A 24,065-nucleotide genomic window follows, 5' to 3' on the forward strand; every position below is an offset into this window, starting at 1 on the left:
TTGTAGGTATGGATATGTGTCTAAAGGTTTGTCATGCCTACACTGTTAGATGTTGCTGTAATTTAGCTGCACAGTACTGTAAAAACTTACAGTACAATACCACATTTCTTCATTACAGTAAAATACTTTAGTTTATATTGCATTATGGGTAATCTTGATTAAGCGGGAATCGTTTACAGTATATTTTAGTCTTGCTGTAACCTCGCTGTAACCTGCCTGTAATAAGCCATGGCAATAATACAGGATTGCTGTAAAATAGCAGATGTCGTCATGTCAGATCACCCGCTCGCGCTCACACACAACAGTGGCCACCGTGGAGAGCCAGACTGCGCGCAGGATTTCTAGAGCGGTAAGTTAGTTAACGTTATATGTATATTATTATATGTTTTTCCTGCAAACTTTAACGATAACATTTTAGGATTTATGCTCTAATCTAGCTATTGCAATATCGTTTGTGTGTAGGGGATGAGACTGCAACGTTAGCCAGCTTGCAGTCTCAAACCAAGTCTTAGAATGATTAGCCAGCTAGCTAACTTAGTACTCGGTGCGTTAGGTGTGTAGTCTTAAATTAGCTAGCTGACGTTAATATATGTCACGAAATGTGTACCTTTAGCTTGCTAGCTACGGTAGAGTTGTTGCTTTTGTCAAGTTTCCACCGCTAACAACGTTAGTGAGTGATTTGGGGTTAGAGAGATCGGCTGTTGGGTTTGATTCTTAGCACGCTAGCGCTGTCATGTAGTTTTTCGACATACTAGAGCATGGTGCATATTCCTTGTAGGCTAAGTTGAAAACTGCATGGCAATAAACACATTTTAATTATAAAGAAGCGCGTAAAACGGCATTATCAATCCGTGTGCTCCAGCGCCTTATTACTTTATATTCCTGAACGCATTACGTCCAGCGCATCGGGACGCCTTACCAGTTGAAGCGCGACACAAACTCTCTCTCCCACGCACACAAATACACACACATACACACACACACTTCATACACACACACACACACACGCGCGCGCACACACACACACACAACAAAATATAATTGAGTAACAGTTTCTTTCTTTTTCAGGACATTCAGTGATGACAGCATCCCGGTGGATGCTGTCCATTGAGGGGACAGTGGTTATGACGCTGGACAGCTGTGACAACTTTGCAGCTGCCTTCGCTGTGCTCTTTTCCAGCTACTATGTCTTCAACATGCAGTACCAGGAGACAGTTGCGTGTACACTGGAGCTTGTTCAGAGGTAAGTGAATTTCTTTCTGCATTACATTTCTGTATTAGAGTTGGTGCTAAAAGTTACAGGACAGGAGGAATTTGAGGACTGGGTTGAGTTGTGCAATCTTCTTTATAAGCATGCAACAACGCATTATGTAATAACGCCACATTATGTAATAATCCAACAAAATGTACAAAGCATATTTATTGATCAGTATGATATTGCCAACAGGTTTCTGGTGAGGATCAACCCGGAGGATGGCAATAAATGCTCTGCCAGACAAGGAGTGAGCAAGAAAACAGGAAGGGTGGTGCAGAGGAAGGTGATGGCCATCAACCCACATGTCTCAGAAAAGCACATGTATCATAGCTTTTCCAACGCATGTACAGCTGCCCCACTGACTTCCATTGTAGACCACTGAGAGCCTGCTGAAAAACTGCAGCTAGCTCAATGCTGGAAAGATCAGTGAAACGATGGTCTCCATGTCCAAAATGCAAATCCAGTCTAAGGTCCAAAATGTTCTAAGTGAATCCCATACAAAATGTATGTATCGTTTTTTACTGTTCATTTTAAAAGAAAATTACATCTAAATGATTATATATACACAATAAGAAAACGAATGAAATGTTAATTGTTTCTAAACTATTTTAATAAATATTTTTTATTAAGAATATTGTTTGGATTGCCTTTTGATTAATGTTATTCTGATGTGTAGTAATATTACACTATTAGTAACTGGAGAATATTACAGAATTTAAATAGTATGTCATTAGTAATCATTATTAACTATTAGTAATTGTTTTTTTTGTAATATTTTGTAGTAGTACCAATAGTAATATGACTGAGAATTACAGTACAATATTATAAAATACAGTAGGAATAGAGAAAATACAGTAAAAATAGACAAAATACAGTACTATACTATTTTGAAGTCATACAGTATTGTTCAATGTACTGTAAAAATGCATTACAGTAGTACTACAGTAGTGTATTGTAAATTGAAATACAGCAACTTGCTGGCAACCGTGCTGCCAGTAATTTACTGTAAATTTACAAGGAAATCATTAACAGTGTACCTAATCAGAAATTGGAGGAATAGGTCAGTCTCTTGAAACTAGCTGGCGTTAACTAACTTACTTCACTAGCTAACATTAGGGGTCCACATTTGCAAAACTAACTTTTTCATTGTTTTTGCATATACATTTGAGTCTCTGATGGGCCTACTAACACACAAAGTGTGAAGTGAAACAACCCAGTCATTTTGTTGTGGTCAATCGGGGACCTTTTATAATAATCCCGCCCCCATCTGAATACCTCCAAACACCTGCGTTTGTTTACCTGGCTATAAAGGCTGACATTATTTGCAGGTGCCGCTAGCTAGCATAATGTCTTTGCACAGAAAATGCTCTGTTCTTGGATGTACTAAGCAGCACAGATCGTCTCCCAAGCTCAAAGGACAGAAGAGCTGAGTGGATACATTTTATTTTTGATTGCAACGTTCCCGCTGAAATTGGCAATACACTGGCAGTATGTGCTAGCCATTTTTTGCCCAATTGCTTTTCCAACCTGTGTCAGTACAATGCAGGACTTTCAGATCAACTCTTTCTGAATGATCAAGCAATACCAACTGTCCGTGGAAATTATGCAGAAACTCTAGGTGAGTGTGCTGTGTGTTTGCCTAACATGAACAAAATATTTTGCCTCAACCCGGATGCTTGTCTCATCATATGTTAGAGTAAATTTAGTGGAATAAAATTGGTAGACTTCTAGTTCATCGAGCGGTGATTACAAATGATCAAATGTTAAGTGGACATCATTGGATTCCCCTCGGCCTTCAGAATCTAGCTTATTGTTTGTAGTCGAATGGTGTCATATAGCCTGGTGGTGTCTAGCTAGTGAATGTAGCTACAGGTAACAGCATGCAACCGTGGAGATAATACCATGGGCCTAGAGGTCTTCACGGGTCGGGTAAATCCGAGAGGACCCGAACCGGACCCGAGACCCGATTCTATTACCTCGGGTCCCGGGTCTGTTTATCATCATGCGTAACACCCGAGAGAAACGCATGGCGCGAATTCAGTGAGACCGCGGGTTGTGACGCGAGCGGAGACACGCCAGCCACAGTAGGCTACCTTGTGAAAAATAAGCTGAAAGAAAATGAATATAAAGAGATCAAACCTAGCGGCAGCTTTGTGTAGCCTTATTTATTTACGGCCGTTTAATTTCCATGCTGCCACATCACAGCCTGACAAAACAGCGATTGATCCTGTCGAGATTAGAAATCGCAATTCCATCCAACGGTGATGCAACAGCATGCAAGCCAACAGCCGTGACAGCCTAAGCGATTAATGCTACTGCTACTTGCTACTACTGCCTGTCGGATCCGTAAAATACCTGATCCAACTTGGGTCTCAGGTCTCTGTCCTACTCCTGCTCTCGGACAAAATCGGGTCCGGTATACATATTTTTAAGAAATGATCGGATTTAGTCGGATCTTGGAACAAATGTCTCGGGTCCATCTCGGTTTCGGGTCCACATTTTAGACCCGAGAAGACCTCTACATGGGCCCTATCATGTTTAGTCGGGGCGAGAGGACAATGAAATTTGTCACAGTGGCATGGAGTGTGGATGGTCCAGGCTAGCCAGCTATATTTGAAGTAGCATAGCGCTGTCAACAGCCGTCGTTCTCTAGCCTGCCAACTTGCTTTTAGCTGAGCTCATTTGCATATGAAAAAACGCTCAATCTGATCTCGTGGTCAACAGAGGGGTATAGAGGCATGGTGTCCAGAAAACAAAGAGTATGACATGTATGAAATGTGTGTAAAACAATTAACTCTAAACATTTATGCCTTTCTACTCTGCTCATTTTGAGAAACTAAAATACTATGATTACAAATTAAGAACAATGGATATAATCTGAATGAATATGAATCTTCAAATAAAGTTCCGAAAGTAAAGAAATCAAATTATGGTGTCTGGTAATTTTTATTTATAGCAAATAGCCACCTCTTACTTTAAATGTCACTCTATTGCAATGTCAGTTACTGTATTCCAGATAATGTACAGGAGTCATACTCTAGAATAACAATGGCGTTGGTTGTAACATCCATACTGTACATTTTGAAAAAATACCTTAGCGAGCACATTGAATGTTTAACTTTATATTATTGTTATTTGGCTCCTTTCTCCCTCAAGTGGCTGTAAAATGTATTGTTTTAATGCCTTGCCTGTATAAATAGAAACATACAGTATAAACATGTTCATATAACTATGGACAACTATTTAGATGACACGTATGGGTCAGGTGTACGGTATTCATCTACACAGACTGCAGTGACAATTCTGTAGCCTCCTCTTCACTTGCACACAATTATAATGGAATACGTGTTTGCATATCACACACTCAATCATTTTTTCTAATTCTGGCTTTTCACGTGTTGCAAAATACTGATGGTTGAAGGGCAGGATCTTGGCTGCGGGTCAGAAGTTCTGGCAGAATACAAGATATATAACAATGTTTTGCTTTAGGTAAAGCCTTCTGAAAGAGCTGTTCATCTCCCGGGATCCGATTTACAACCAGCTCCTGAGTTGTCCACAAAACAAAATCACAATATTGGACATTGCAGACAAACATATGGAGTTGAACCTGGTGGTAGTAGTAGGCTACTGGTATCTTCTTTAGTCGAAATGTTTGATCAAGGTAGAAATCACTGACAGTGACACCCTGTACACCTTCCCTGTACTTATATGGGCACTTGATTTCCACAACCCCTTCCCCACAACAGTCACATACTCTACCACTTTACCATCTGGAGATGTGCCAAGGTGTGGTTCATCAGGTCGTATCACAAAACCGCAGAGGCTAACTTCTACATTTTCATGCATTTTGTTGACCTCTTTGGTGTAGCACTGCCTTCTCTCTTCCCCATACAACTGCTGGAACCTGTATGTTGTTGTCATGGCAGTGCATGAATTTCATCAGGGTGCTTTTGTGTAAATGGTCACCTTTACATACACTATAAAATGTTGTGCTAGTAATCCCGCCTGCCCTGTGAGTGTGCCAGTCTTGGGACATTGCCTGCTGTTTTGTCGTGGCTTCAAGGCTTTCACTGATCAGGGAGGATGTTTCATTTCATGTTCGAGATAGGCCTCCTCACATTTCTCTCTTATGTCCACTGGTGTCTGCCGTCTGAGTGTGGGCTCGTACATGGCAGTGAGTGGCTCTGGCAACTCTGGAGGATCCTCTACTAGCTTAGACTCTCATGCTGTGTCAGTGTTGCTGTTTTCCATGCTGGTTAGAACGGCAGCGTCAGGGGCCATCACGCAGAGTTCTTGGATGTCTTCATCTGTGAGTTCTAGAGGAAGGAAATAAGACAACAATATTTAACACACATTCTCTTGGAATTGATTTCATAGTGAACCTAAACCTGGAAGTAATGACATCTTAATCATCGTTTACTCAGAACTCTATCTTGACTCTCACTTTGTTTCTCTTGACAAAGAAACAAAGCTTGATCTATACTATACTATACTACTATACCTCTAGCATTCCTAATGAACTTTGGCTGAGACTGCTGTCAACTGTCTTGTTGTAGGCCTCTGGAAATTGATGTCCCTAACTCTTGCTGGTTTGACCTCTCTCTTTGTTTGTTTCCAGAGGCATTCTCCTGATGTGGCTGCTGGCTGCTCTGTTCTCCCCATCCTAACATCTCCACAACTCCACCTTAAATAGTATTGCTGCTGCATGGCTGCAACAAGACCCTAGGCTGTAATGACAGATAGAAAATGAAATTGGGTGATAACATGTTGCTAATCTCATAACAGATAACATTACAACATAGCCAACATAACAATTGTGGTTAACTCCGCCTCGGACAGGTCAGGTAAATTCTGGTTCAAAATGTAAAGCTGTATACAAACATCACATAAAACATGTTTTTAAAAATGTCCGGTATATTGAGGGAACATTTGCTACTTCACGTTACGGCAGCTATCTTAGCTAGCTGACACATTTAGGTTAGCTAACTAGCTAGCTAGCGTTAACGTTAGCCTAGCCACCCATTACTGTGTTGTAGCTCTTTATTTGTAAGTATTTTTATTAGTATAGAGATGGATAACAGTCTGAGGGATAATTATATTTGTACTGTACAAGGTGATGAAAGTGTACTGGTTCAATCCCTAAATGGTGAGAACCACAATGTTTAATCATTGCTTAGAAATGCCCGGTAGATTAGCTATGTTGCTAGGTATGGCTTCGGTAGGGATTTTGAAAGCTTCTTCATACTATTATCATGTAATCTCTGGTTATAGGCTATTGGTAGCTAAGAGTAAGCTTACTTTGTTTGATTTTTATTTTCATTACGTTCTGTTGTCCAAGTATGATTTAGTCCACGTTCTTGTTAGTTGGCTACGAACGTGTATTACCGGTGATAGACTGCATTTACCATTTTCGGCCACAGGAGGGCAGCAACAGGTTTAGATAGACTGTGTTCCTTGTTCAGTTTCAGCAGTTCAATGAGTATTTGAGTTAGGCTATTTAGTTATGTGTGCAAGTATTTCTGTTAGTTATATAATATATCTCTTTATATCATGGCCTGGGTTAATACTCTTTTCTTATTGGCCAGCAGACGTGCGTTAAAACTGTATATGCACACGTAGTTCGGCTGAAGTTTAATTACCGATCTAAATTAATGCGCCGGCTTTGACAGCAACCCAAACGAGCTAATCCCATAGCCTGCTGTACCATTGCTAGCAGTGGCGGCTGGTCAATAAGGGGTGATGGGGCTTCGCCCCGTGGTGGTGAAAAGTGAAAGTTTTGATTTATTAATTTATTTTAAATATATTTTCATAATAATTACTCATTTAAAAAAAGTTGTGGTCATCAAAGTTATGGTCTGGTGGTTTAAAAAGTACAATACCGTGTAATATATAAAATATAAACCATTACGTTTGTTTATATATCGCTCTTCTGTGAATGAGACCTTAGCCCAGGGGCGATAGATTTTCAGCCCTTTCCAGTGCATTCAACAAAGCAAGAACATAACAACGGGATAGTAACCCTTACCCAATCAAAAATATCTTATAGGGCTGAAGATATTATCGCCCCTAGCCAATCAAGAAATAATATTTCCCCAAGCTGGACTGCGTTGTCTCATTGCGCCCTCAAACATGGTAAGTTGAGGCTGCTTGATGCCGTCTCACTATTTAGCAATGATTATGAAATAGTACTTGTCGTTGTAAAATAATGTGTTAGCTACATTTTCTAAGATTAGTGTAGCTTATTGTCATAAAAACTGTAAGGTTCTTTATTATGATCTCCATGTCTGATAAATGGATGAGCAGGTGATGCTTGCTCACGTTAGTTAACAAGTGCTAGCTAGTAACATTAGTTATGCTAGCTAACGCTAGTGCAACACATTAGCTAGTATACGATTAGTTGTAATTGCCATAAAGATCAGAAGGTTTTTTGTTAGTTATGATCTCCATCCTTAATAAATAGATGTCTAGCAAGCAGGTGACGTTTGCTAACTAACGTTAATTAGACAGTGCTAGCTCGTAGTAGGGGAGAGCCGGGTCAAAAGTCTCATTTTTTGGTTTGATTCCATTTACGCCGAAATTAATAGAGATAGAGATTCCACATTTTATGACACACAACTTGCACATCCTTCACTATTATCAACTGTAATGTTCGTGCTAGGATATAAGAGTTTAACATAAATAGGGCGAGAACGGACCGAGCGCAATGCGACTTTTGTCCCTGCCATGGATGTATCAATAGAACTGGATACAGCCACTCCATTCACTGACCGCTATCAACAATGAAGCCCTATTGAACCGCGCCATCTTGGCAAATGTTAGTCATTTGACTATTTCCGGTGACTTTTGTACTTGCGCAGTTGTGCTTTTCTGGCCTATGCACGTCCATGAACAAGTTCACGAAATGTAGACGCACGTTCCCGGCTCTCCCCGCTTTGATTTAGCAATGAAAACCGGCTTGCATATTAACCTGTTTTTTTCAAATATATCCATTGGAGACATTATTTTTATATCCAGGCATCTTAGTTTTAACAGGCTAATTATAGCTGAACATGTTTTGTTTGCTAGTAGATGGTATTCATTCCGTTCGCGATAACGTTATTGCAGCCAGGCTAAATTCCGCCAGGGAGCCAGTGACAGGCGAGTTGAAAAGCTTCACTCCCCGCTAGCAGGAGCTTTGGCCGCTGCTGCCGCATCTCGGATAACCCGCTGAGTTCATGGCTACTATTTCACACTCGCCCTTGATCAATCCCAATACCGATCCATGGTCCATTCCAAGTCCTGTGCCCTCTCTTTTGAGGTGTGTGAGACAGTATGTTTGTGGGTGACTAAAGAATCCTTTCTGAGCATGTCACCACACCTCAGCACCATAGACACTTAAATACTGTAGGTGATGATTTTTTTAAAGAACAGGGTAGTACACAGAATTACATTTTCATGTATGTGAAAATGGAGCTACCCGTTGTCCAGGTCACAGAGATGCTATTTTAATGGCAGGTTTAATGGTAGATTTAAACTGCGGTGTTCCAGAGGGGAGCTGCCTTGGCCCGCTCCTTTTTTCCATATTCACAAATGATTTGCCATCTGCTATTAGGGAAGCATCCCTGACGATGTACAGTACGTGGAGGACTCTACTCTTCATTATGCCGCTCCCACATGTTTTGAGCTCAACCAGGTTTTGACTAAGGAGCTTAGCATCATATACAATAGGATTAAGGTAAATAAACTTGTGCTGAACACATCAAAAAAGGTTAACATGATATTTGGCTCTAAGCATAAGCTAGCTCAAGATCCTAAGTCAAATCTTGTCATTGAGGGTGAAGTCATTCAACAAGTTAAGAAAATCAAGCTATTGGGACTCTGGCTTGACAGTACTCCATCTTGGTCCGACCATATTGATATTGTTTGTAGAATGGGTGTAGCAGTAGCTGCGGTGAGAAAATGTGCACCATTTCTTCCATCATCTTTGCGATGATTTGAAACGAATTGTTTGCTCATTGGTTCTCTGTCATCTGTGTGTGGAGAAAAGGTTGGCAGCCAATTTGCTTGTTTTCTTTCATAAGGTCATTCAAACCCAGACACCTGAATTCATGTTTAAGACAATAAAATACTGTATTGTTCAAATACACACACATGCTACCAGGGTGGCCAGCAGAGTGCAGATGACTACCTAGAACAAACTCTTTGAAAAACACTATTACAGGGCTGTGATGGCATGGAACAGTTTTCCAAGTGACATCCGTTTAATTAGTGGTAAGGCTTGTTTAAAAAAAAAGACTGAGTATTTGAGTTGCGTGCAGTCTGACTTCAGAAACTTGTTTTGTCAGGTTTGTTATTCATAGTCATTCTAGTCAAAAAGCTTTTTCAATAACATTCAACAATAACAGTTGCAAATTTGCTTTTTCAATTAAATCAAGTTAAAATTCAGTTCTCCCACCTAGGCCTGTGTACCTATCTATCCAGTGTACCTATCTATCCAGGTGACACTGTTTATAGTTTTTCAGAGTGTTGTACCTCTCATTGCAAGGCACAGCACACAGAGCCACCCCACACTAGCCCTGCTGTCCCCTCTCAACATAGGCCTACTCATCATTGTTTACAAAATGCAGAAATGACAGGATGATTTCAAATCTGTTCCTAGATCACTTTGCCAAATCCAGGTGTAAAAGTTGGCCAAAACTGTGCCCAGTAATCCTCAATCTCTGATTTCTCTACCAGCCCCATGGACAAATATCATCCAAAACTTGCTCACAATTGAACCTTCTGGCAGCCATTTGGCGTTTTTCCAACGCAATAGTCTACTCAGACAATTCTGCTGACTCGCTCTCTCAATAACTCTGCTCCGCTCAACCCACAACTGAATCATCATCATCGTGTGTATTTATAGTAAACGTGAGAGAGGACAAAAACATATCTATAAATATACTGTGCTTACTGTAACTGTACAAAATCATTGTTGTGATTGGTCATAAGTTGTGTACGCGCAATTCATTTACAGGCTGCTCTTCCTCAGAGCGGCCACGGTGTCTGAGCTGGAAATATGACGCTACTATCTAGTCAGACTGGCCGAGTGTCATGGAGAGGATGAGACTTACCCTCAGCTCTGGTGAAATCGTTTGTAACGTGAACCACGGAATGCGCAGGGCTTTGTCATCTCAATCATTCCCAAATGACCAGGAAAAGTCGCTAGATTTGTCGAGATTATTTTGTTGTACGTGGGATGTGTTATTTGTAAAAACACGACGCAAAAACTCAACTTTAGATGGTAGGCTATCTTGCAATCGAACTCTCAGCCATCCTGGTATTTTCGAGTAGTTGTATATCCCCATCCACAAGGATAGACAAAGTAGGCTACTGCACCAGGCAAAACAACCTATCCCCATAGTTTACAACTTTGTGGTTGGACGTAAATACGGAAGTCGGCTACACAAATGGATAAACCGAAGCTTGCCAGACAGTGCAATTTGTCTACTTTTACAGGTAAAAAAAACGCTCGTCTCTAGGTCAAACTATTTCAGAAATATGCCGTCCTAAAGAACATATGGTATTTAGGAGCGCTGGCAAGCCCCGTGTATAAAAGAGGGAACTCGTAATGAGTTTTTCTCAAATATATTGCATTGGAAGATGGTGTCATACTGAATCGAGAGCAAAGTTATACATGTCTGCCATCTAGTGGGGGCGGGAAAATCAAGGTTTCAGCGTGTAAATATCATAAAATCACTGTTTTACTCCGTAATGCAGCTTGTCGCAGAAATGCGACTTTGGCGCCAAGATGATTAATTGATCAGACATTATTTCATGTCATTTCAATTCACAGCTATTTCAGTGGCATGACTAGCTTCCGTCCTACCAGTCCTGAACAGAAACAAGCCAGCCACGCATATAAGCCAGGCTAGACCTGGCCTGGTTCACTAATGATCTTATATGTGAACGTAAATTAGACTGTATGTCTGGGGCCCCCTGCTGGAACTGGCTCGGCGACCCGACCCCAGATAAGCGGATAAAGATGGATGGATGGTCTCTCTTATGAAGTATTTACCCCATGTTTACTGCTCTGTATATGTTCTTAGCCAGTCAACAAACATTTTCCAATGAGCTTGCTCGACCGTCTCATTGAGAGAGGTCAGGGAATAACTTTTACAGCTCACTTTTCTGGCCCACTTTTCTTCCCTTTGGAATATGTAGGGGTGGGACTTATGCCCATCCCCCATTGCTCTCTGTAAAGCACATTGTGTTGCCTCTGTGTATGAAATGCGCTATATAAATGAAGTTTGATTGAATTAGAACTGTAATGGTGGTTACAGTTTCATTATAGGCTATAGTCTTAGTCTATACCATATCAATCACATATGATAATAGAACACTAATGTAGCTAGCTTAATGGTTGACAAACACTTTCAAATATGAGATGTAGGTTACTTACCCAGCCACGCAAGTGCAGTTCGCTGTGAAGACTTTGCCGCTTGTTCTATCCACAATAACCCAAGCTTGGTACATGGTTGTCTTCTGGCCTTGTCGCTGGCTAGGCGGAGCTTCAGATCGCATTACACAAAACTCATCAGTTAAATCTTTGTATTTCAAGTCTTGTACATATAGGCATCTAAAGATGTATGTGCCTTCAGTCTCTCTTTACTATACACGCTTGGTTTCTCTATCAGGTAGGTGTAAATGTTTGGTCATTCAACAGCAGGTAAACCTGTCAGATCATCCACCCATTGAGTGAGCGTGTATGGGTCAGCCAATCTGGTCCCATCGTGGTCCGGACAGTGAGTGACCGTACATATGGCAATTCCGCATTTTCTTCAGCCATTGTGTGGCCAAACGCAGTTAATAAAACTATGCTAGCCAGCCGCTGCTTTGGGTAACGTCTTTGTTTTGTTTTTTGCCTCCACCGATCGCTCCGCCCACAAAAAAAAACATCATCGGGTCTATTATCTGTTTTTTCTCTGACATCTGACCAGTAGTCACCTTGAGGATTGACAACATGGACAAGTAAGCTCATGATAGAACCGCAGTAAAGATAGCATGACGTTTGATATTCGTAATATTCGTTTGACAATCACAGTCAAACACGAGGCCGAATTTCGGGACCAATTCGCGGCACAATAAAGTTGGCTACTGACTTGCAGTTTCCGATTGGGATTTTCCAGTCCACCTTAAAAATGTCATAACGCCACATTAGACCAGGTCCAGATCCAAAAACCACATGACTTACACCTGTCAAACCTGCACTATATTATCAAGTAGACACCGGACACTCATTAATATGCAGTTTCAGATTTGTGAAATCTTTGTCCCATTTGTGAAAGCCCGAAAAAGGGTGATTTCACTCTTTTTTCCCCATCTAGACCACATTAGACCAGGCCTAGATCAAAAACCAAATTACCTAGACCTGTCAAACCTGTACTAGATTATCAAGTAGGCTAGACATCAGGGGCTCATTAAGATGCAGTTTCAGATTTGTGAAACCTTTGTCCTATTTGTGAAAGCCAGAAAAATGGCGATTTCACTCTTTTTTCCCCATTTAGACCACATTAGACCAGGTCCAGATCAAAAACCACATGACTTACACCTGTCAAACCTGTACTAGATTATCAAGTAGACAGCAGGGGCCAATTTAGATGCAGTTTCAGATTTGTGAAACTTTTGTCCTATTTGTGAAAGCCAGAAAAATGGCGATTTCACTCTTTTTTCCCCATTTAGACCACATTAGACCAGGTCCAGATCAAAAACCACATGACTTACACCTGTCAAACCTGTACTAGATTATCAAGTAGACAGCAGGGGCCAATTTAGATGCAGTTTCAGATTTGTGAAACTTTTGTCCTATTTGTGAAAGCCAGAAAAGGGGCGATTTCACTCTTTTTTCCCCATCTAGACCCAAAGGACAAAGGTTTCACAAATCTGAAACTGCGTGTTAATGAGCCCCTGTTGTCTACTTGATAATCTAGTGCATGGGTTCCCAAACTCCATCAATGTGGGCCTCCCCTCTGAAAACAGTGACACAACCGCGCCCCCCCAACCCCCCAAATTTGTCCATAAAAAAAAAAAAAGACCTTTAAAATCACGTTTCATTCATAAAAACCATAGAAAATTCTAAAATAAGAAACATGTTTTTCCTTCTTTTTGTGTGTTGGCTGTAAGCCGACACACCAAGAAGAGGGAATCCTATTTGTCGCTCCCTTCCTCTTTCTTCTTGTTGTTGGCCTGCAGTTCCATTGTTGCTAACACAAGAGGCAGTGGTCCCAGAACATCAAAACCAAAAGACTCCACAGAATTCCCAGGTCAGCGGTGGCCGAGTGGATAGTGCGCTGCCTATCACCGCAAAGGTTGTGAGTTCAATCCTTGGTGTGGACAAACCAAGGTACCATGACATCCATATTTTGGATGTTTTAGAAGTTATGTAACGAGCGTGGGTCATATTTGTCAATTATAGACCCTTTTACAGCCTAGTCAGCACAAGTAGCCTATGCGTGCGCATTCTTGAAACAGTAGCAGAGGAAGACAGACGAAATCGCCATTATTAAGCGTACGGACTGGACTGAGGAAATCATCAGAAATGCCTGCGTTTGCGGTGCCCATTTTATATCAGGTAAGTTATTTTGACTACCTGGTTTCACTGGAATGTCTGGTTGAAATGAAGCCCTTCTCAGTCCCGTTGTCGCATTCTGCTCGCTCATGCCAGACAACAGTCCTTTGCTGGTCCATTCACTTTTCCGTCAAAATAAAACAGTGTCGGCCTAGTTAGGAGAGGCGCTCATATTTAGCCAACAAGTGTCAGATAAACATGAAACTTCACTTACCTAAGCAAAAGGGTCTATTTTAACAAATTCTGGGTTGAAGCTTCAAAGCACCGCCACCACCACAGAAGAAGACTACCTCAGAAAAATAATTTCACTCGGACAGAACGCGTCTAAATAAGTTATTTATTGGTAGCGCCGAGGCTTCAAAACCCGCGCGCAATCTTGAAACAGAAGAAGGGGGAGACAGACGAGTTCAGAGCGAGCCGTATTTTAGTGCAAAGACTAGTATTTTATATACCATCAATATGTCTGGCTGTTGCGTCTATGGGTGTAGGCTACAAATCGGCGCTCTAGTGACAAACTTTATTTGTTTCAAGAGGAAACCGGCCTTTTCAGAACTGGAGTCGCCTGTGGCTAAGCATAGCCTACGGACATAATCAGAAATGCCCGCGTTTGCGGTGCCCATTTTATATCAGGCAAGTTATTTTCTCGTCCCTATAGCGCCCTAAATACAGCTTGTCGGTGGACACGCAACCGTATGCATTTCAGATTGATCATATTGGCAATGTGTGTGAATTTGCTGCTATGTGAGAGATAAGGACCTGTTGTTGCATGTCGTTGACAAGCTTCCCCTTATGGTGTCAGAACGATGGCTTATGAATGCGATGTTATTATGTTAAATACAGTAGCCCAGAGATGGTTAGCACTGGCCGGGCTATTTCAGTTTGATAAAAGGCGTTGTGGTGTTTGAGCACGAGTTGTCGTAGCCTAATGGACTTTGTTTTGGTGCGGAATTATAGTTGTTTATGTTTTGATAGGAACAATTAAATTGTCCCAAGTGTTGCAAAATATTGGTACCCCTACCAGTGGCGTTTGCTCCTATAAGCCCCATACAAATCCAAATAAAACTTGATTTGAAAATTGTATCATAAGCCATCGTTCTGACACCATAAGGGGAAGCCTGAAATCAACTTTCAGACTGTTTTTGACTTAAATGCATCTTGTATTCTGCCATATCGCTTCATTTTCATCCGTGTTTAGCATTTTGGTAGTGCTCTGTCGCCCCCTACAGTCCTCATGAAAATACAATCCACGTTATGGTCCGTTGACACCGGTCTTACTAGCTCGTTATTCACTTAACATTGTAGGCCAGATAAAATTATTCTAGCTTACGGAAGTCAAGACCAAATCAAATCAAGACCTGGAGCGGTGGGCTAATACGCCTAGTAGGCTAGTAGCCTAAACACTGATTAGTGAAGTAGGGGAGTAGGCTATTGAGTGCTGTGTCCTAAGGGGGTGTATTTTATCGTCCTGTCATTCTCTGTGGTGCTTGGCCATTGTTGTCATAATGGCTCTGTAGTTTATTTAGTGTGTCCCTAAAAGCTTGGTTGTTTCGGCCTAAATATTGCCCTCTTATTCGCTCGCTCTCAAATTATTGGCCTTTGTTGATGTGTTTAAAAAAAACATCAGTAGCCTAGGCTACTATAGTTTCAGTAGCCTAGGCTACTATAGTTTCAGTAGCCTAGGCTACTATAGTTTTTCTGTATGTTTTAAATATAAATGCCAATGCTCAGCGCCCTTCTGGTGTTGTGAAACCCATCAGGGCATGCTTTGACAGCGCACCCCCCCAAAAATCGTGCGCACTGCGTGTGCGTGCGTGCTTCATTGGTCCTGGCTTACCCGGTTCTAGGACCCACCAGACTCCACTGACCCCTACGTGCGTAGTTTCTCTCCCTATCTGCGTGTGTGTACGGGGTGTGCGGGCGGGGGGGGGGGGGGGGGGGTTGGAGGGCATTGGCATTGGAAGTAATAACAATGTCGGAGAAGACCCTGTGCAAGACCCCACGGTACGCTACTGCATTATAGACAGACAGTCCTCATTACAATAGGAGTAGGACACTTCAAATCCTATAGTAATTAATTTTAGTATAGGATGTGATGCACCAGTCGCTCTACGCCTATGTGGTTTATTTTCAGTGATTAGACTGACTGTTGACTGGCACAGCTTTAGGTGGTGATGGAGAAATGAGCTTAATGTATTTATGCTTTTTTGTGCATGGCTGTAAGCCAGCGCACCTAGTATAGCGTTCGTCCGGTTATCACTCCCTCCCTCCGTTACTGCGGACAATGTTGGCCTGCATTTCTCTGTTGACACCACAAGAGACAGTAGTCCCAGCACACCAAAATCAAGAAGGACACCAAAATCAACCCGCCGATCTCCACTGCACAAGTAGAGTAGTGGTGAGAGCATTGGACTCCCACCCTGGAGACTGGGGTTGAAGACCCGGTGGGGATGACTTTATGGGACTATACCCCAAACCTCCACATGTTCATCCTTTCACTCCAACCTTTACCCCTTGCCTTATAGATCAGATCCTGTCCCAACCCATATTCTAACCCCAACCCACACTAGGGACTGGAAGAAGGACACCAAACCCACCCGCCGATCTCCACTGCACAAGTAGAGTAGTGGTGAGAGCATTGGACTCCCACCCAGGAGACCGGGGTTCCTGGTGGGGATGACTTTATGTTATCATCAGTGTAACTGCTTTAGCCACTGACCGCTACCATTAATGTTATGGAATCTGCTGCTAGTTGTTGTGAGCATTGGCGATTTTATAGGGGGGGCAGGGGGGGCAAGTGCCCCCCCTGATTGGACAGCCCAACTCTGCTCAGATTCTTAAAAAACAAACAAACAAAAAACTTTTATTTTTTTAATTTTTACTAATTAACACAATTATTAAATACATAATTGTGGTTTGTACCAGTTTGTGTTAGATCATCATTAATTTTAAAAGTGTATTTATTACTTAAACTAGGCTACCTTTAAAAATATATATATATTCATAATCCACTAATGGCACAACTCGTCCGTCGAAAAAAATGAGATCTGACTGTACTGCTCAGTGCTCAACAAGCTACAACTAGCCAACCTGCTCACAATGGCAAAAAGAGCTATAAAAACAATTTACCACTTCTTCATAAAATAAAATAAAATCTGGCAATGCTAATGAAGAAGCTACCACTCGAAATGACAGCGCAGCAGGTGCAATCGAATGCAGAAGTGCTCCAGAGGCTATCGGAGCTAGCACTAGCACTAGCAACATCACCATCGGCGAGGAAGCTAGCACCAGCAGGCAGTTGCAGTTTGATGTTGTGATGTTGGGTATGGCCTAAAGGCATAAAGTCATATTGACATGCTCGTGGTGTCTAGATGAAGTTTGATGCGTTGTACATATTGAATTGTCATACGGATTTCTTATTAGCATACTGTTCACAACTGGTATTCTTTGTAAATAGATGGGACGAGACGGCAGAACTGTTTTGTTTTTTTTCTCACGTCAAAATGTTGCCCACCCCTACTCTCAGAGGGTAAAATCGCCTATGGTTGTGAGCCCATGAGCTAACTGGCTATCCTGCTCTTATTGTGCTGCATTGGAAGCATTGGAACTGATGTGTCCAGGTGACAAGACCTATCTTTATTTATCAAACATTACCGTCCTACCAGTCCCACACAGAAACAAGCCAGCCAACACACATAAGCCAGGCTTGACCTGGCCTGGTTTTTCTAACCATCCCTCCGTACCTCCCCTGAATTTCTTTGGGGCCCCACAGGGGAGGCCCGCCTCACAGTTTGGGAATGCCTGATTTAGTGCATCGGAAAAAGCAAGTCAGTAGGCAACTTCATCGTGCCGCGGATCGGACCCGAAAGTCGGCCTATTTGACCGTGAATGTCAAGAATAGGTCTATCAATCGTCATGCTATCTTCACCGCGGTCATTAACCAAGTAGAACAATAGCCTACATGACACCAGAGATCCTTTTTATAAAGACAACAACAAAAAGGATAGGGCGGAGCAATTGCATAATACATTTCTTATTCTATACGTAGGCTATTTTGCATTTGCACTGCTGGAGCTGCTGCCTCCGCGACCCGACCCCGGATAAGCGGATGAAGATGGATGGATGGACTGTAGCCTATCCTATTTTTTCTGCATTTGTCATGCCTCATTCACTGTCTGTAGTACCCTATATGTTGTCTCAGCGTAGCCTATGCCACGTAGCCTACGCGATTCGGAACAGCCTCAGATACCCCTTTTCCATCAATCCGAACCTGGTTCTGGTTCTGGTTCGGAGCTGGTTCAACTTGCGAACCTTCTCGAACCTGTTTGCCTTTCCACCGACCAGAGCCCCGTCACGTCATTGTCTCCTAACGCAACAGCGGCAACTTTAAGCACAACAACGCTAGTAAATGTGCATCACCTGTTTAAGCAGTTTGACACAGCTGTAGCCAATCGGCTATTGCTAGTTTTGCGTCTGATATATCTCAGCCAAACACAACTATGCTTGAACCTCCACTTGCCAGGGTGTGCTTTTCATTGTTATATTTGGGAGTTTCTTGTGCACAGGAGGGATTATTTATTGGGAAATAGCCGTATTGTATTCAGACACAACTTCTGCCCAAAACAAAAATGCAAAACAATAAATTGCATTAATGGGAGACATAAGGGATATGATAAAACAATGTAGTATTTTGTTCTAAACACTGTAGTGTTTTGTTAGGTATCTCGAAGACTAAATCATTTTTGAGGACTAGAATAATAAGATTACAGATCTAATCGGCGGAGTCGAATATCATGGCCACAGGACATGTTTTGCTGCTCTGGGCGCAGGTAGAAATGCTGTAGCCTAGCCTATTAAATAGCTGGACAAACCTGTTTCTCATATATAAAACTGATTATCCAGAAGCTGCATGGTAGGATCAGAAGGGTACTTACGAATGATATCCAGACAGTCTTTCCAACAGCAGACCACCAAAACTAGACTGCTCTCGGGCGAGGTGACTACTTTTTGTGTGGCTGTAATGCCGGGCGCACACTACAGGATCATCTGGGCCGATTTAATTAGGGGAGGACCGGGACGAATGAAACACTTTTTGGTTTGATCAGATTTACACAGAAATTAATAAAGATGGTTCCATTTTTCCATTCCATTTTTTGATGACAAACAACTTGTAGGCCTACATGTCCTTTACTATTATAAGTTGTAAGTTTCGTTCTGTGGTGTAACAATTCAAGACGGCTGAGAACGGAAAATGTGCATTGTTTCTCTCATCCCTGCTGTGCGGGGCGAGTGAAACAGATGAGTGGGACTTGCAAGAAACTTGAAACCTAGGCTATTATGCAGTCACTAGATGTGCTAATAAAATGACGTGTTTATGTAACCAACTACATTGAGAAGTAGCCCAAGCACAATTCTACAATCGAAAAATACATGTAGGACCACAATTTTACTTAAAATACGTTTCCGTTGCTAGCTCCGTCAAAAACTGTCCGATGGTGCATTTCGAATGAAGCTCGTCCACAGTAACTTGCACAAGCATGTCTAATGGTGCGTTCGTTTATAACTGGGAGGTGGCAAATTGCGACTTGCTACTAGGAATGATTAAATAAAACGCTGCATGAACTCGCACTTCCTCGTCGCAAATTCGGATATGTTTCTCAGCCCCCAGTTGCTCGAATGCACTAGATATAACTAGGTAACTGTGATATAATGGTATATAGCTCGAATGCACACAGGTCGGAGGAAGGTATTTTGCCACTTGCGACTTATTGCCACCTCCGACCACAAACGAATGCACCATAAGTACGTGATTGGAGGTCTCCCTATTGTGGATGAAACAAGCGTGTTTCATTCGTCCCCCTGTTTCATCCGTCCCGGTCCTCCCCTGTGTGTAATAATAATCGGGGCCACAGCGCTCAGAACCGGTGCAGGACCAATATAGCCTACAAAAACTTGATCAACAATAAAGAAGGGTCCGCACTCAAAACTATGTTTATGCTCTTAAATTCATAATAGTGGACAGACCTGACAGACGCGTTTCGGCTCTGCCTTCTTCAGTGTTTAGCCCCAATCGGCTAAAGGCTAAACACTGAAGAAGGCAGAGCCGAAACGCGTCTCTCAGGTCTGTCCACCATTATGAATTAAAGAGCATAAACATAGTTTTGAGTGCGGACCCTTCTTTATTTTTGATTATTACTTGTGTCCAATTCACTCCTCCCGAGAATCGGGGTAGAACTTTGGGCTATACAGCTGATCGGCCGCGAGTTTCAGCCCCGATTCTCTTGTAGTTTGCAGGGTTCTAATGGCGCGTTCCAGGCAACCCGTAACTCGTGTTTTTCCGACCTCCTACACGTGAAAATGCTCTGGAATGGCAGTCAAACCCGTAACTTCCCACCCGTGAACTCGTACAGATCGATGTACTCCCAGTTGCGCTCTCTGACGTCACACAGCCCTCTAAGCAAGATGGCAGCCCCCATGGGTATGGCGACAAAGATAACTTTAGGGCAACGTAAAGTAAATTTGTACGTTGTATCAAAATAATACAAACGATTATGCACTACAACCTGCTATGTGTATGTAATGATGCCCAAATATGTTGGCAAGAGATAGCTAGTGCTAGCTAGCTAACATTAAGGTAAACCTGAAAAGTCGATGATGTCAATAAATAAAATGTAACGTACAATTTTTTAGCATAGCGAAATTAGGCATACAATGTTTAGCTTGTCAGCTCTGACAATGTGCCAAACCTCAAGCTTTTACCATAACGGCTTGTTTACATTTATCCAGAATGCCACACATTCAGACAGTTTGCCTGGAACCTGCCTGAAGTCGTGAGTCGTGACTTGAAGTCGTAACTTATTAGCTCAAAATCCTATCTGGAACGCGGCATAAGATCCAATCTTATACCTCCCGATCGGCTCAGAGCCGCCCCGATTAATATCAGACATTTTTGATATTTAGGATTTAAAATCGGGATGATTACGTAATTTAGAGCGGAAATCCACAATAGCCAAGGAGATCGCATTTCCCTGGTATGAATCGCCACTCTGAAATCGTGTAGTGTGCGGTCCTGCGTCTTGACTGAATCGTGGAGTGTGCGTTCTTATGATTAAAATCTTTAAAAATCGGTTAAGATGATCATTATGTCTGTGGTGTCCCACGTTTATAAAATCGGTTAAGATTTGAAAATCCTCTAGTCTGCGCCCGGCATAAGCCAGCGCAGCATGGAGAGCAAATGTCCAGTGTCCTGGTGTTGTTAACCTGCAGTTCTATGTTGCTACCACAAGAGGCAATGGTCCCAGAACATCAAAACAAAAGACTACACCATTGACCTTCTCTACCATGCTCTACCATCCACAAAACTCATGGGTTTAAAACTTGTGGTGTAGATAGTTTTTTGTCACGGAATGTTATAGAAGCTATGTAAAAATGTGGTTATCTGTTCCCAGCAAACAATTTTGCGGCTAATAGAACTCTACCGTCTATACGTCTAAAACTCGGCTGAGTTTGGGCTGTCAGCGCAAATTTAGTAGACGTCTAACTTAGCCCAAGGCTAGCATAGCCGTCAGTTAGATGTTCATTAGCCATCTAACTGACAGCTATGCTAGCCTACTTGGGCTAGGTTAGATGTTCATTAACCGTGTAACTGATGGCTATGCTAGCCTTGGGCTAAGTTAGACGTCTACTAAATTTGCGCTGACAGCCCAAACACAGCCGAGTTTTAGCCTAGACCTCTGTTAGTTGTCTAATTTATTTATCAATGAGCTGGCTATTAATGGCTAAACAATTATTTTATTCAAATAACATTTTGCTAATAAAAAAATCACTGAAAAATGGAACTGTAAAAGTAATTCTGGCTATAGGATTACAGCCAACAAGCAGCACATCACACAAACACAGTCATATTAACAATAACAGTTTCTACTGGGACAAAAAAAACACCATGTGACACAGGCTACAATTTATTTTTATGTCTTTGACCAAATATGGAACCAACCCACAATTATGCAAAACAGCAAACATACAATTATGCATGTGATGTGGCCTCAGTTCACATCCAGGGGCGGCGCATGCACTTGGCATACAAGGCAATTGCCTAGGGCGCCGAGGCACTAGGGGCGCACAAATCTCCGCTTGCACCCCCCCTCAACAAATCAGGGGCCAGAAGGTAATCCGTATCAGTGAAAGAGGACCAAGGATCTATAAGGGTGTGTGTGTGTGTGCACGCGCTCCTGGATGCGGCCTAGAACAACCACCTCCCCCAGGGCAAAAAAATGTCCTTGACAAAGGACGAGGAACATGAAAAAATATTTGCCCTCAAATAAAAAAATAAAATAAAAATAAATAAAAGCATTAATCTCTTGGGTCGCTTGGTGGCAAAGCCACACTCACCAGTCCTCCCAGGAGCCTGCTGGAGGTGGTCCGCCATGGCGTTACATTACATTACAGTCATTTATCAGACGCTTTTATCCAAAGAGACTAACAATAATTGCATTTAATGTAGGAAAAGCCAATGTACTACTACAGTACTTGCCAGAACTCACAAGTGCATCTTCTTTCTAAAACAAGTGACTAAGAGCATAATCTAGTGCTGAAGGCAAAGTTCAAGAATAGCAATCTAAAATACAATAAGTGCTTAGGAGGGGGGATTGTTGTAGTACTTCTTGAAGAGATGAGTTTTGAGCCTGCAACGAAAGATGGGCAGCGACTCTGCTGTCCTGACATCAGTGGGCAGTTCGTTCCACCACTGCGGGGCCAGGACAGAGAAGAGCCATGACCTCGACCGCAGGGGCCTCTGAGTGATGGGGCAACCAGTCGCCCCGAGGTAGCAGAGCATAGCGGTCGGGAGGGGATGTAGGGTTTGACCATGGCCTGGAGGTAGGAGGGGGCTGTTCCTTTCATTGCCCTGTAGGCTAGCGCCAGAGTTTTAAACTGGATGCGAGCCGCTACAGGGAGCCAGTGTATGGAACGGAGAAAGGAAGTTGTGTGGGAGAACTTGGGGTGGTTGAACACCAGGCGAGCAGCACTTTTCTGGACAAGTTCCAGGGGTTTAATGGCTGACACCGGTGCCCCAGCGAGGAGGGAGTTGCAGTAGTCCAGGCGGTGACAAGGGCCTGAATGAGCACCTGCGCCGTTTCATCAGTGAGGAAAGGGCGAATCCTCCTAATGTTGTAGAGCATGAATCTGCAGGAGCGTGTGACTGATGTGATATGTGCGGAGAACGACAGTTGGTCATCCTGGGTCTCACCCAGATTCCTCGCAGTCCGAGTCAGCGTCACCACTGTGTCTACAATGGTGATGGCCAGGTCCCGGTGCAGGCAGCTCTTCCCCGGGAGGAACAGCAGCTCAGTCTTGTCCAGATTGAGCTTAAGGTGATGTGTCGTCATCCACTCCGAGATGTCAGCCAAACACCCAGCTACAGCGTTGTATATTTCCAGGATTTTTTGCTGTTGCGTTGGACTTCATGAAGGCCTCTATAATATTAGGGGAATAAAATAATCAAGTATATTATACCATTAAGTGAGTAGCTTTGACTGTACAACCAGTCAATACATTAAATATTGGTGAATATATATTACCTTTAACACCAGAGTACAGCAACATTGCTGTGAAGGCCCTTTTTTTCTTCACGCCTTCCCCCCTCCATATTGAAATTGGACATCAATTTCTTGGTGAAGTGTCTGTAAATTACAAAATGTAGTGTCCCTTAAGCAGAGGAGAGAGAGAGAAAGAAGAAAAGAGAGACAGATAAAGAGAGAGGAGAGAGACAAGTGTCATACACTTCAACCACACAGTCAAAGAATAAGACACTACTCCCAACATTCCCTGGTGTACATACAAGACAAACTCCTTGCGCAGTCATCGCTGGTACTGTTTCTTGCGTTTCATGGTGTTCAGGTAGCACCTGACATCAGGTCAGGCAGCAGGGCAGGGGCTCCCACACAGACGCCTGCTCAGAGGTGCAGAAATGAAAAAGGATAGAAGTTGTATTTCTCTGATGTGGCTGGTGGGGAAGGCCATTTTGTGTAACTCTGGGCTCATCCCTGGACTCTAACTTAACTGTGGTCCTTTGACTAATGTCTTCATAAAACCTGGTGTCTACAACTGAAGATGATCTCATGCAGTCAAGTCTAACATGACTGCTCTTCCCTTTCCTCTTAGCTAGAGACATTAGGATAATTTATTTACGAAAAATAACATAAATCTCCTTCAAACACTACAATATAT

The sequence above is a fragment of the Borostomias antarcticus genome, assembly GCF_949987555.1.
Source record: "Borostomias antarcticus genome assembly, chromosome: 10".
Taxonomy (NCBI): domain Eukaryota; kingdom Metazoa; phylum Chordata; class Actinopteri; order Stomiiformes; family Stomiidae; genus Borostomias; species Borostomias antarcticus.